The 14977-nt window shown below is 41.0% G+C and overlaps 1 protein-coding gene across 1 annotated transcript in view; it reads right to left on the bottom strand.

Moving 5' to 3' along the window:
* The window catches only part of BMPR2 (bone morphogenetic protein receptor type 2), a 1499742-nt gene that overhangs the window by 254909 nt on the left and 1229856 nt on the right, over positions 1–14977 (bottom strand). The window lies entirely within an intron of this gene.

Below are 14977 nucleotides of genomic sequence, written 5' to 3'. Positions count from 1 at the left end.
TTAAGAAATGCAGACTGCACATAGGAATGATACAGTAGTCCCATTTGGAAAGACCGGAGCATGTGAAATTGATAAAGAAATGATTTCAGGATGGATATTCAGCAGAATACCAGGGACAAAGGAAGGCAGGAGTACGTAGATTTATTGCTAGAGGAGCTCCAACAGAGATAGAACAGGAAAAAATACAATAATCGCAGACTTGTGGCAGTACAGTGCTACTGGCAAGGGGTGGGAATTACAGAAGCATGTTCCACCTAAAGCTACTATTATGAAGCTTAAAAATTTTGGGAATAAACAAACATCTTTCAGCAGGGAATATTACTTATAGGTGAGGATTAGAATTTGATTTTCAACAATGAAGATGTACCTGGGGGCCTACAAGGGAAATATAACACATGAGGTTAGATCGCCGAAGAAATTTATGAAAATATCTGGCATGGAAGATGTGAATTAAGTAGAAGGAACTCGGAGAAGTCACATATTACTCTGTAAGGTACAACAATAACTGGGTTAGACTAGACAAATTATATTTCACACGAACATATGCATTTAATCAAGAACTCTGACACATCCAATAGTTATTTCAGATCATGCACTAATAATTATCATGATAAAAATGCAGGGGAATAAAGTAAAGATGAACCAATGGTACTTCCTCACCTACCTGTTAAAAGACAGTATTTTAAAGAATGGGTAGTGGAAATAATTTGGGAGTTATTAGGGAAGACAGAAAGCACTCCAGACATTATAGCTATTGAGTGGGATAAAATGAAAGTGGAGTTTAAAAACGGCGTATAAATAAAAGAGAAGATATGCTTAAGAAGTAACAAGAATTAGAGAGGCTGACAAAGGTTAAAGTATTACAGAATAAGGGGAATCTCACAGAACAAGAGGTGGCACAATTGCAAAGTGCTAAACAGAAAAAAAGAGTACCTGGATAATATGTATAAATTTAGAAAGATTGGTGTTGAGCAACTGTTTCTAACAACTCCACATCATAAAAACCACTAGCATGCAACTTGGGGAACGGAAAGCAGAAAGGGTTGCTGCCAAACTTATAGACAGCATGTAACAAGAAAAATAACCAAAAATCATGTAGCAGTATTAGAGATATTTTGAAAATTTTATGAAAATTTGTATAAAGCTAAAAAGTGGGGCAGAAAATAAAGAAAAACCACAAATGTCCTATTACGGAATACCTAAATATGCCAAGGTTAGATGTACATAAGACTCAACAATTAACTGTTAATATGACTTCCAAGACGGCTGTATATTGAGTAACAGCTTAATTTCAGCTATCTAAGTGTAAAAACAGAAACTCAGAAGAGAGAACCAGTCAATTTATTTTTTGGGTAAATTTCAGTAACTGGCTAGCAAGTGCACTGCCTGGATGCCAGCCAAAAAAATCAAAGAAAGAAATTCAGAGAACCTGAAAGAAAATCAATCACAAAAGATGAGGAAAAACACCGTCTTGGAAGAATTCTGCAGCTGTTCAGCAAAAAACAGTGCAAGCTTCAACTTTTGGTGCAAGACATGACTTCCAGTACCCTAGAGGAAAAACTAAGTCAAATGTACTCAAAGCTGATTAAAATAAATGGAACAGTGATGGAGTATAAATAAACTCAAATAACAAAAGGCTGGACAAAATGGAAGAAGCTTTAAACAGATATTCAGAGGAAGTGATAAAACTGCAAAAAATTGGAGGTCAAAATTAAGAAAAGGCTGGCTGAATGAAACTGCTCAAGAAGAGATGTTTAAAAAAACAGAATTTGAGGACGTGGAATTCAGGGAAAACTTCATATTTTCTACTGTACCAAAGAAGCTGGAAGGAACAGACTGTATTAATCCTATGAAAGCACAAATAAGCAACTAGACTGGTATTCCATAGCAGGAGTTAACTGAAAGGTTACATTGTGTGTATGCTCCAAACCTGGTCATGAGAAAGCAACCTAGACCTTTAATAGTGAAGATACAATCTTACCAGCAGAAAGAGAAGATTCTGACAAAACTGTGGCAAAAGAACAAAATACTAAAAGTGGGAGACTGTAGAGTGTTTGTGGAAAATGATTACACAGGAGCAAATTTATTTCACTAATCAGGGAATGGCAAGAAGCAGGTGCAAGATTTAAACTGCTGTATTCAGCTATCTTCAGAATATTCTTTCCTGGAGGGGCAAAACATGCTAAGGAGGAAATACAAAAGTTTGTCCACCAAAAAGTGAGCTAGGGCGGCCACGGTGGTGCAGCGGTTAGCGTTGCCGCCTCACATCAAAAGGTTCTCCGGTTTGATCCTCTGCTGGGGTGCCTTCTGTGCGGAGTCTGCATGTCCTCCCTGTGGTCACGTGGGTTTCCTCCGGGTGCTCCGGTTTCCTCCCACATCCCAAAGACATGCTGTAGGTGGATTGGACACTAAATTGGCCCTAGGTGTGAGTGTGTGTGTGTGTGTGTGTGTGCCTTTTGTGGAAGGTTGGGCGCCAGGCTGGCAACTCGACACCGTAAAACTCCACTGCCAATCATGAGCGGACGGTGATCCGCTGTGGCGACCCCTAACCAGGAAAAGCCGAAAGAAGTAGTTGTCGTCCACCAAAAAGTGAGCTGTGAAACAAAAGGAGATCCTGCTTCTTGTTCTTCTGGTAATAAAGACCACAGAGAGACTGTGCTAGTGAAACATTTTCCAGTGTTTCAACAGAAAATGCTTGAGACACAGAAAAAAACACAAGAGTAGACTACAAGATCTGAGACTATGCTGGAAAGGAAGCAGAGGCTGCAATTGGGAGATGGAGATAAAATTAAAGTGGAGTTTAAAAATAGGGTGGAAATGAAAGAGAGATATGGTTAAGAAGCAACAAACGTTATTTACAGGGACTGATAAATGTTAAAGTATTGCAGAATAGAGGGAATATCTCACAGAACAAGGGGAGGAGCAATTGCTGAATTCTAAGCAGAAAATAAAGGATTACCTTGATAATATGCATAAGTTTAAAAAGACTGCTGTTAAGCAACTGTTTTTTGATAATGCCAGAGCACAAAAATGTTTACCTTAACGAGTCAGGCAAAATAAAGCAGAAAGTGTTGTTACCAAGTTTAGGGAACCTATAATAAGGAAGGTAACAAGAGATCTTGTGCAGGTACTAGAAATATTTCAGAAATTTTATGGAAGTCTGTATAAAGCAGTGAAAAGTGTAGATCAAGAAAAGGTACAAATGGAAATGCGTATGGAAGAATGAAATATGCCAAGGCCAGAGGTAGATGAGGCTCAATTACTAACAGTTAGGATAGCAGTAGATGAGATAAAAATGATGATGTATAACCAATCAACAAGAAAGTCCCCAAGAATAGATGGTATTCCTGTGGAAGTCTGGCAGCTAGGAGGGAAAAGACTGAAAGATCTGGAAGGTTTTTGTTTAACAGTATTTTAAGAGGAGGAGAAGCACCAACATCCTGGAAGAAAATATTTCAGTGTTGTGGAACATTTTGAGGCAGTTTCAAATCTTTTCAGGATACAAAATTAATAAAGCTAAAACAAAGGCAATAGTTATAAATTAAGTACCCTCACATGAATTGGTTCAGCAATATCCATATTTATGGAGACATAATAAAATTAAGTACTAAGAGGAGTATGGATTAAAAAGGATTCTGGTGTGGTAGCTAAGGATATGTGTGAACAGACTAAACCAAAGATAATACAAAAACTGAGAAATTGGATGCTCTGTTATATGGATATGGATAACAAAATACAAGCAGCTAAAATGTTTTTAATCCCTTTAGTTTTACACACAGGTCAGGCATATTTTTATCAACCACAGGAGAAGTTGTGGATATCAATTAATAAAGAGCTGAAGGATTTTATCTGGTAAAGGAAGACAGCAAGAGTCAAGTGGGATAAAATGATTCTTCCAAATGAACAAGGTGGTTTGGGATTATCCGATTTGAATGGGTATTTCAGAGCTACACAGTTAAGGCTCCTATACAAAGCACAAGCAGAAACCTATAATGCTATGTGGAAAGGGATGATGATGAAATGGGGAGAAGCTCAAGAAAAGTACAGTTGTGTACACTTACCATAAATGTAGATGTTTGAGTGTATTCACTGTTGCAGTCATTACATTTGGGTAATCCTGCTGGCAGGTTGCCCTCAGTCGGCCTGAATTCCAAAGTCCTGGGTCCTGCGTCGGCTGCTGTCACCCCTCCCTGACGTCAGGTCGTCAGGGGTATAAAAGAAGCAGCAGACGCCATTTTCTTTAGTTTTTCTTGCCCCAGATGTAAGGTGCCCCCTTAAAAGGGTATATACATATATATATATATATATATATATATATATATATATATATATATATATACCTTCATCTACAAGCAAATACACCACATAGGTTGTATGAATCAGAGAAGAAAAGGGGGCTGGAGGGTGGGTAACCTGGACTGCAAAGTGAATACACTTGAACATCTACATTTATGGTAAGTGTACACAACTGTACTATGTTCTTCGTGTTTCACTGTTGCTACATTTGGGTAGAGTCCCAAAGCTATGGTTGGGAGGCTGGAGCTATATAGCATTAGGAGCGGCTATGAGGACCTGCAGAACTGCAGTGGCAAAGCCTGCCCTGGATTTAGAGAGTGGCAGATGACAGTGCTTTGTAAAGGTGTGGACTGAACTCCAAGTAGCAGCCTCTAAAATGTCCTTGGTAGGTACTCCCCTGAGAAAGGCTGCTGAAGTGGCTGCAGCTCTGGTTGAATGTGGCCTAATGCCCTTAGGTACTGGCTTGCCATGGTGTACATAGCAGAAACGAATGCAGTGGCCTATCCACTTTGAAATAGTCTGCTTTGAGATAGCCTTTCCTTGTGATCCTGGAGCATATGTCACTAGTAATTGCTCTGTCTTTCTGAAAACTTTGGTTCTGTCCAAGTAGAATCTAATCTGTGTACGTCCAAAGAATGCAGAATTTTCTCCCCCTTGTTCTGTGGATTTGGATAAAAAGTTGGCAGGTGAATAGTTTGGTTAAGAGCCACACTGGACACCACCTTAGGCATAAATGCTGGGTTTGTCCTCAGAGAGACCCTGTCTGGATAAAAAATGATAAAAGGCTCCACAGCCATGAGTGCCTGTAGCTCTGAAACCCATCTTGCAGAAGTTATTGCTAGGAGCACAGCTGTTTTCCAAGATAAAAACTTTATATCAGCAGTAGCAGCTGGCTCAAAAGGAGGCAGGGTGAGTTTTTCCAAGACACAGTTGAGGTCCCATGCAGGCACTGGTGATCTCCCTGGAGGCCTTAAATTTTTTGCCCCTCTGAGGTACTGCTTTAATAAGGGATGAGAAAAGATTGGTGGCTCTGCATTGTAATGAGCCGAAATGGCAGAGGCATGAATTTTAATAGATGAAAAAGTAAAAGATAGGCCTTTGTCCAGCATCTCAGTTAAGTATTGCAAAATCTGAGGAATATCTGACACAGCTGTATCACTTCCTTGTGCCTGGTTCCAAGAACATAATCTCTTCTATTTTCCAGCATAAGATTTCTAGTACTAGGCCTTCTGGCTTTCAAAATGACATCCATCACAGTTTTACCGAGGGGTGTGTTTTGTATGACTACATTATCTGCCATGCTGCCAGGTTTTAAAGTCCTGAGTTGGCTGTGCAGGATCTGATTGTTTTGCTGGTACAGTAGATGAGGTATTTGAAGTAGGGTCCAAGCTGGGCGTTGAGACAAGTTCCTTAGTATTGGGATACCAGTACTGGCGGGGCCAGTCTGGGGCAATCAGTATCATCTTTGGCTTCTCCTGTCTGATCTTTAGGAGTAGCTTGGGGAGGAGAGGCAGAGGGGGGAAGACATATACTGCTAGGTTTTTCCAGCTGAAAGATAGGGCTTCCACTTTCCATGCTTGTCTGTGATAAATCCTTGTGCAGAATCTTTTTAGTTGGTAGTTGTGAGGGGAGGCAAATAGATCTATGTCTGGGCATCCCTACTTCCTTGTTATCATGCTGAAGACTTGTGGATCCAGCTGCCACTCGTGGGGATCCATGAGGTTTCTGCTTAGTTCGTCTGCCAGAGTATTTTTCCTTCCTGGCAGGAATTGTGCCTGCAGATATACTTGGTAAGTCAATGCTGTGTCCCACAAAGTCATGGCTAGTTTGCAAAGAGGGTAAGAATGTGTGCCCCCCTGCTTGTTTATATACCACATGACCGTGGTGTTTATCAGTAGTTGTCCTGGATGAAGTAGGTCCTTGAAGGCTGTCAGGGCATTTTGAACAGCTAGCATCTCTTTTTGACTGATATGTAGATGCATTTGGTTTGAGGTCCATGTGCCCTGAATGCATCTTCCAGCCATGTGGGCCCCCCAGGCATAATCTGATGCATCCGTTGTTAGTGTCTGCCTGGCTGGGGGTAAAGTGAATGGCTGTCCCTTGTTTTGGTGACAAGCCTTTGCCCACCATCGAAACTCCTGTTGCAGGCAGGGAATAAGAGTAATCATAGTTTCCAGGCTGTGGCAATGTTGAGTCCAATCACTTTTGAGGTACCACTGAAGTTTCCTCATATGCAGTCTTGCATATGGAATTAGTAGGATGCAGGATGCCATGAAGCCCAAAGCCTGCAGAATTTTTCTTGCAGATAACTGGGACTTTGTTGCCAACATTTTGAAATAGGTAGTCAGTTGCCTTTGTCTGGCGTGAGATAAGCCATCTGGGCAGTTGTATTTAAGCTTGCACCCAGGATAAGCCATCTGGGCAGTTGTATTTAAGCTTGCACCCAGGAATATTATCTCTTGAGAGGGCACTAGTTTTGATTTCTTTTCATTGACTGTGTACCCAAGGCATGTTAAAAGTCTTTTCACAAACGCCAGATGCTGTAGAAGAAATGTCCTTGTTCTCTGCTTGAATTAGACAGTCGTCCAAGTAAGGATATATTTGTATTCTTCTTTGTCTGCAGAATGCAATTACTGGTGCCAGGCACTTTGTAAAGACCCTGGGCGCAGTAGATAAGCCAAAGGGCAGTGCAGAGAATTGGTAATGCATTGAGCCAGCCTTGAATCTGAGGTATCTTCTGCATATTTGTCCGATTGGGACATGCAGGTATGTCCCAAACATCACAAGCCAAGCGTTCTTGCCCAGCATGGGCAGAAGCTACTGTAAGGTCAACATCTTGAATTTTGGTATATCCAGGAATGTGTTCAGAATAGATAGGTCCAGTATTGGCCTCCAGGCCTTGTCCTTTCTCAGTAACAAGAACAGTCTTGAGTAAAATTCTTGTCCCTGCTCTTGTTCTGGTACTTGTTGAATGGCCAAAAACCAAAGGAAATGTGTAGCTCTAATCAACCACAGCAGTCGGAATATAAATGTAATGTTCGGCATTCCAAAGATACATAAAAACCTGGATGATCCTCCAATGAGACCTTTAATCGATGGACGTGCTTCTTTGACATACTCATGCGCAAAACTTGTTGATAATATCCTTCAAAAATACTTAAATTAATACCTGAAGTTTGTAAGGATTCATGGTCTTTCCTTAAGAACATTAATGGTTTGAATTTTGATGACAGATTTAATTTTTTAACAGTAGACGTGGTCGATTTATATACTTCCATCCCACATGAAGCGGTTGAGTGGATAGCTTTAATGTTGATAGATTTAAAAGCTTCTAAAGCAGAAATCGACCTTGTTACTGAACTGATTGATATTATTTTATCTTCTAATTTTTTTTATGTTCAATGGCGAGTACTTTTTACAGAAACAAGGTATCGCAATGGGTTCACCGTGTGGCGCTAGTGTAGCGAACTTGTTTGTGGCATACTGGGAGAAAGTTCATATTTTTAACAACCCAGAAATAATGTCTCGTTTATTATACGAGATTTTTAGATGACATTTTTATTTTGTTTAATGGTAATGCGGATGAAGCATTTTCCTTATTAGAGTACTTTAATTCTTCTACTCAATTTTTTTAAGTTCACTTATCACTTTGACACATCATCCATAGACTATTTAGATGTAAAATTAACTAAGGATTACAACAGCGGTACGTTCCATTCTACTATCTTTAGGAAATCCACTTATTGCAACTCTTTTTTACATTTCACTAGCGCAAATCCTTATAAGCAGAAACGATCCATCGTCAAAGGTCAATTTATAAGAGCTGCGAGAATGCATTCCCTTGATGAAGCTTTTTATGTTGAATGCCAACTATTAAGGGATATGTTCATTAACCGATGTTACCCTTCATCACTTATTGATTTGTTCCAGGAAATAGAATTCAAACGTAAAAGTGGGACATACACTCCCCTTTTACTTTATAGAGATGCACCATCTGTATCCGTTGACGAAAGTCATTCTGTTTTAAACAACAACAATTTGACCCTTCCTGACTCTTTCTGTAATAGTACCACTGAAAATCTTCGAATATCAGACCTACAAGGTTTAGATCATGCAACACCAGCTACACAATATAACATCAATTTTGTTACTACTTTCAAAACAAAGATTTTGAACAAATTAAATCTATTCTGTTCAAAAACTGGCACTTTAAGGGTATGATACTGGAAAAGAAAAACTTTTCAACTCCTATTAGAACTAAGGGCACATTTACATGTGGCTCATGTAATTGGTGTAGATATATAAAATCTGGTAGTTCTTTCATTGTGAACAACAAAATATTCTTTATTAACCACAAACTTAATTGTGAGTCAAGGAATATTATCTATTTAGCTACCTGTGATTGTTTTTCAGTTTTTTTTGATCGGAAGTTATGAGAGAGGTTATATGAGCATATTTATGCTAGAAGAAAAATTAAGAAGGATAACTTTTAGCAAAACATATAGATGCTAATCCAGGCCACAGTTTCCACTTCCAAGCCATTGACCAATTACCCCCTAACATTAGGGGTGGTCCCTCTTCACTCCTGTTAGAGGTTCGGGAACTTGAGTGGCAACTTACTTTGGATGCCTTCACTTTCCCTGGTCTTAATGAAAACTGTAATATATCTCGTCTTTTAAAACTGAAAAGTGTTTTGAGGTAATTCACTAGATGCCTTTAGAGTGGAATGAGTAAAGTTCTTGATACTGTTTTGTTTACATTAAGACTACTACATTGACAGTTGCAGTGTTAATTTAACTAAATGCTTGCATTTTTTTCCATTTTTTATAGTGAATACATAGTCTTGACACAAGAATACATTTAGTCTTAAATATTTAATGTTTATTGGAAGCTCACTATTTAATATCAACATTTATTTAGTACTGTGTATAATTAAAAATTAATTAATAACTAGCTTTAGGTGAAGTATGCAAATTGCATTCTATTAGATATGACTTGTGGTTTTCGATAAAAAAAATTTTTTTTAACTTTTTAATTTAATTAATCTTACTATTCAGTAGGATGATGAACACCACAAGCTAGTGTTAGTACTATGTTGTTGGTTTTAATGTGTTTTATTATTGTTTGTTTTAATTGTAGCTTCAGTGTTTTATCACTGATAGGATAGTTTTTAATATTCATGATGCGGTTGCTGACGTGACTACGCCAATTCTAGTTTAAATTTGGCGCAATTTAATTCTTCTGTTGGTTTCTCTGAGGAAGTTACTGTTCGTAACAGTAACAAAAATGTATTGTGTTATTTAAAATAAACTTGTGTTCGGGACTTTTATATTCAGACTGCTGTGGTTGATTAGAGATACACATTTCCTTTGGTTTTTGTCTTGTTCCTTTTGGTTTATTTGTTCACTTGTTGAATGGCCCCCATGTCCATGAGGGATGAGACTTGTTTTTGTGCCTCTGTCCATTGATTTTTTGGCAGGTCTGGTCAGCCGTTTGCCTTTGGCAGGGTATGGAAATGGAACTTGTAGCCTTGTGACACGATATTTAAAACCCACTTGTCCTGGGTTATCATGTGCCAATTTCAAGAAAAAAGTGCTAATTTCGCCCCTAAGGGTGCCGCCAGTAGATAAGTGCTTGGTGAAGGCAGGGGGAAGTTATTCGGACTGTTTCCTGTATGGTTGTGATTAGTCTTCTCCAACTTTGGAGGTAGAAGCACCCCATTGTTTTGACCTGTATGAACCTTGCGCCTGGGATCTGCCACTAGGGCGTCTGGATCTGCCCCTTTGAGGTCCGTCTGACACAGGAAAGGACCAATTCTTTGTTGGCCAGTGTCTACTAAACCTAGGTGGCTCTATTTGTAAAAAATCTTTGACCGTTTGCATAGATTTAGCTTTGTCCTCCATTTTCTTTAACACCTCTTCTGCCTTAAGACCAAACAAAGTATCATGCTGTAAAGGTGCATCTAATAATTTAACTTTGACACGATCAGGCAGATTTTGTTCCTTTAACCAAGCATGCCTCCTAATTACAGAGCCCGTAACTGTGGCCCTGCAGGAGGCCTCCAAAGAATCAAAACCACATTGCAAATTATGCTTTCCAAATTGTTCAGCTGCATGCAATAAATCCTGCATTTCCTTGTTTTCTGCACATTCAGAGTTTAACATTTTCTGTTTAAGCAATGCAATAACATGTTGCTGATATTTGAGCATATGAAACTGACAGTTTAAGGCCCTTATAGCCAAGGTAGCAGATGTGTAAACCTTTTTTCCCCCATCTATCCAGTGCCCTAGAATCTCTGTTAGAGGGGGTAGGGTTTTTTGCAGCGGAAGCCTCAACTCCTTTGGGACCCTGAGAAATAGTTTCTGGGTCTGCAGCAGGGTTTTTAAAAAGGAATTTATGAGAGTCAGGAACCTTGTAATATCTGTCACGCTTAACAGGAGCTGGAGGTAAGGAGTCAGGGGTAAGACTAGACTCCGAAAACACATAATCTACAATGTCTAACACAGGCAGAATGGCTAGTGGCCTGTGTTGAGGTAGTAAAAGGAAATCCCTGAGCCTCTTTTTAGATTCTGAAAAATCTTGGCTCTCCCAGTGGAAATGTTTCCTCATGGTATGCAAGGTTTCCTCAAAAGAATAGTCCTCTGGAGGAGAAGCTGAAGGAACAGATTCTTCAGCATCAGAATCCTCATAGGGGGGAAGAGAATATTCCTTTTCAGAAGAGGAATCAGAAGAAATGGAAACCTGATCTGAAGATTCATAGTCTCTTGCCTAGGCCTCTTATCAGGAGGGGGATGGGAACCCCTGATCAAGGTAATCAAGTCTTCGGCCATTTTGAGCATCTGTTTTTTTGAGCATAGAGGCCTGACCCTATGACTCGAGATTGTTTCTTTGCTTTAGAAGGTGCTGTAGTCTTTGCCTTTGAAGCTGAAGTTGGCTTAATGTAAAGATGTTTAGGTCTGAATACACCCTCAGAAGCCGGTGCCTGCTCAGCAGCTCCGGACCCATCTGAAGGAATAGTATCCGAGGCTCCAATACCTTGAGTTTCCAGCGGCATGGCCAACTCCACGTGGGAGTCGGTAGCGGCCACCGACTCTAAAGTAGTGGGCATCAGGGGCTGCGAAAGCACCTCACTGAGAATCGATGAACCGGAGACATGCTTAGAAGAAGCTTCGTCGTCGGTGTTGGACCTCGGTTGTCTATCTCTCTCCTTTCTTTGCATTTTTTGTGAACTCCGGTAGCCGGATGGCTATCCGACGACATTTCTGGATAATTAAACCAGCGTCCAAAATAGTTTAAAGCAAAATCATACCAACGCATAATAGTGCGTTGATTAAATCTAGCACAAAACCGGCAACTAGAAACATTGTGATCTGGGACTAGGCAAGGAATACAGTAAGAATGAAAATCCTTATGCGGTATTTGCTTTTCACAAGAAATACAATTATTTACTTTTTCTGACATCGGTCTAGAGCAAGAAAAAAAGTTTCCCCAATGGGGTACTTAGCTTTATTGAAGACTTCGGGTCTGAAACTCGAACACGAAAATCTCAGGAGTCAGCCGACCGGCACTTGCGAACTGCTTTTGCTTCGGGCACCGCATGGCAAGAAAGACTAAAGAAAATGGCGTTGGCTGCTTCTTTTATACCCCTGACGACCTGACATCAGGGAAGGGGTGACAGCAGCCGACGCAGGACCCAGGACTTTGGAATTCAGGCCGACTGAGGGCAACCTGCCAGCAGGATTACCCAGATGTAATGACTGCAACAGTGAAACACGAAGAACATCAAGGAGAGCTTAGGATTTTAGATGCAGATCCTTAAGGAAAATAATAACAGCTATGCAAAATATTATATTCATAAGGTGGCAGAAAGTACTCTAAGAACTAAGCTAACATGGGAATGGAGAAATGAGATTCTGCCGATAGGGATGACTGCAATTAGGGATACAGACAGTAGGCAAGAGATGGCTGGAATTTATTGGAGAGAACTGGTAAAAGAACCAAGGCACTGGGATCAAACAATCAGAAATGGAAAGGTAACAGAATGGGTGGAGACCAAGAATTTATTTGGACTGCAGGATAGAGACTGCCTTCCCTGCCAAGGACTGATATCAGAGTATAGACAAAGAGAAAGAAATACAGGAATCCCAAGCAAAAGACCAGCACTGCTAGAGTTTTTAGTAGAATCTAGAACAGAAGCTGCTGGTAAAAAGTAATTAGTACAGCATACCAAATACTGCATGATAACTATAAGAATCAAAGGAGGTTAGAAAGGCTTGGGAAGAGAGACTGGATAAGCAACTCACAATGAAACAATGTGGGGAAATATAGTACAGTTGTGTACACTTACCATAAATGTAGATGTTCGAGTGTATTCACTGTTGCAGTCATCACATTTGGGTTATCCCTGCCGGGGTAGCCTTCAATCGGCCCGAATACCAGAGGCTTAGTATTTCTGCGTCAGGTCACCAGTAGTATAAAGTAAGGCAGCTGATGCCATTACATCAGTTTTTCTTGCCCTGTCAGGAGCCCCCAAGTGGGAGCCAGGATATGGTGGAAGAACCCCACCAGTAAAAAGTAAATCCCAAAAAGTTCTTTATAATAAGAGAGAGAGAGAGAAAGAGGGATGGAGGGAGGGGAAACCAGGACGGCAACAGTGAATACACTCTAACATCTACATTTATGGTAAGTGTACACAACTGTATTATGTTCTTCGTGTTTCACTGTTGCAGTCATCACATTTGGGTTAATTCCCAAAGCTGAGGAAAAGGGTGGAGGCAGTCAAGAAGACTGGGAGCTGGCTAGGATGCCCTGCAAGACTACAGTAGCAAAGCCTGCCCTGGATTTGGAGAAGATAGGCAGGTGGTAATGCTTGGTGAAGGTATGAACAGATGTCCATGTTGCAGCCTCCAGGATGTCCCTGGTTGGGACTCCTCTGAGGAAAGCTGTAGAGGTGGTGGTTGCTCTGGTAGAGTGAGTTCTGACCCCCTTAGGGAAGTTTTCCCATGTTGCTTGTAGCAGAAATGGATGCAGTGTGCTATCCATGTGGAAATGGTTTGCTTGAATATGGCTTTGCCCTCTGCTCCTGCATCAAAACTGACTAACAACTGATCAGTCTTTCTGAATGATTTAGTCCTGTCTAGATAGAATCTGAGCTGTCTGTGCACATCTAGAGAGTGTAGTATTTCTTTCCCCCTTGTTTTGTGGGTTAGGGAAAAATGTGGGCAAATGAATGGACACCACTTTTGGCATGAAGGATTGGTTAGTCCTGAGGGAGACCTTGTCAGCATGGAAAATGACGAAGGGCTCTACAGCCATTAGTGCTTGCAGCTTGGATACTCTTCTTGCTGAAGTGATGGCTAAAAGCAAGGCGGTCTTCCATGAGAGAAACTTTAATTCTGCTGAAGCTGCTGGTTCAAAGAGGGGGTGGGGGGTGGGGTGAGTTTCTCTAACAAAGTTTAGGTTCCAAGCTGGGGTAGGTGCGCTTCTGGGTGGCCTCAAGTTGCTAGTCCCTCTGAGGAACTGTTTGATGAGAGGGTGAGAGAAAAGAGGTTGCACAGTGTTGAAATGAGCAGATAGCTGAGGCATGAATTTTAATAGTGGAAAAGGATAGACCACTGTGTAGTAGGTCAGCTAGATAATCCAGGATGACAGGTAGGGAGGGCTATGCCATATTGGCTCCTTTAGCCTGGATCCAGGTGGAGAATCTTTTCCAATTGTCAGCATAAGACTTTCTAGTGCTAGGCGTCTGGTCTCACGTATAACGTCTAAAAAGTACAGTTTTGTACCTACCATAAATGTAGATGTTCGAGTGCTAATACAGCTGCAGTCATAACAGATGGGTTATCCTGCTGTCAGGCGGGTCCTCGGTCGGCCGAATTCCAAAGTCTAGGTCCGGCGTCGATGTCGTCGCTTCTTCCCTGACGTCAGTGCGACGGGGTATAAAAGAAAGTACAGTTTTGTACCTACCAAAAATGTAGATGTCCGATAGGCATGCATCTGCAGTCCTTACAAATGGGTTGTCCTGTCGTCAGGCAGCCCTTCGGTCGGCCGGATTCCAAAGTCTGGGTCTGGCCTCGGCTGGTGTCGCACTTCACCCGACGTCATAGCGGCAGTTCTTCGGGTATAAAGGCATCAGCCGACGCCATTTTCCTCAGTGTTTCTTGCCCCAGATGCCAGGTGCCCTCTAGGAAGGCTAAATTTGGATAAATGCAAATGGTTCCAAATAGTAGAGAGCAAACAAAAAATAAGCATGTATGTACATATATACAAACAAATACACCATAATAGATTCCCCAGCTAGCTACAAGATGGGCAAATACCTAGGAGTACCACAGAGGGAAGGAGGGTGGGTAATCCTGACTGCAGATGCATGCCCATCGGACATCTACATTTATGGTAGGTACAAAACTGTACTATGTCCTTCAAGGATGCATCTGCAGTCCTTACAAATGGGTAGAATACCATAGCCAAACTGGGGAGGAGGAGAAATTAGATTATGGTGTAGTTAAGATCCCTTGCAAAACAGCAGTGGCAAAACCTGCTCGGGATCTGGAGTATAAAGGTAAATTATAATGCTTGGCAAATGTATGCACAGAGCTCCAAGTAGCAGCCTCTAAAATGTCTTTGGTAGCCACTCCTCGTAAGAAAGCTGTGGTAGTGGCTGTAGCCCTTGTAGAGTGAG

The sequence above is a fragment of the Protopterus annectens genome, chromosome 6.part0, assembly GCF_019279795.1.
Source record: "Protopterus annectens isolate FY-2018-M chromosome 6.part0, PAN1.0, whole genome shotgun sequence".
Taxonomy (NCBI): Eukaryota; Metazoa; Chordata; order Ceratodontiformes; family Protopteridae; genus Protopterus; species Protopterus annectens.
Note: the sequence above shows the minus strand (reverse complement) of the source record. Positions and strands in the feature narration are given on the sequence as shown.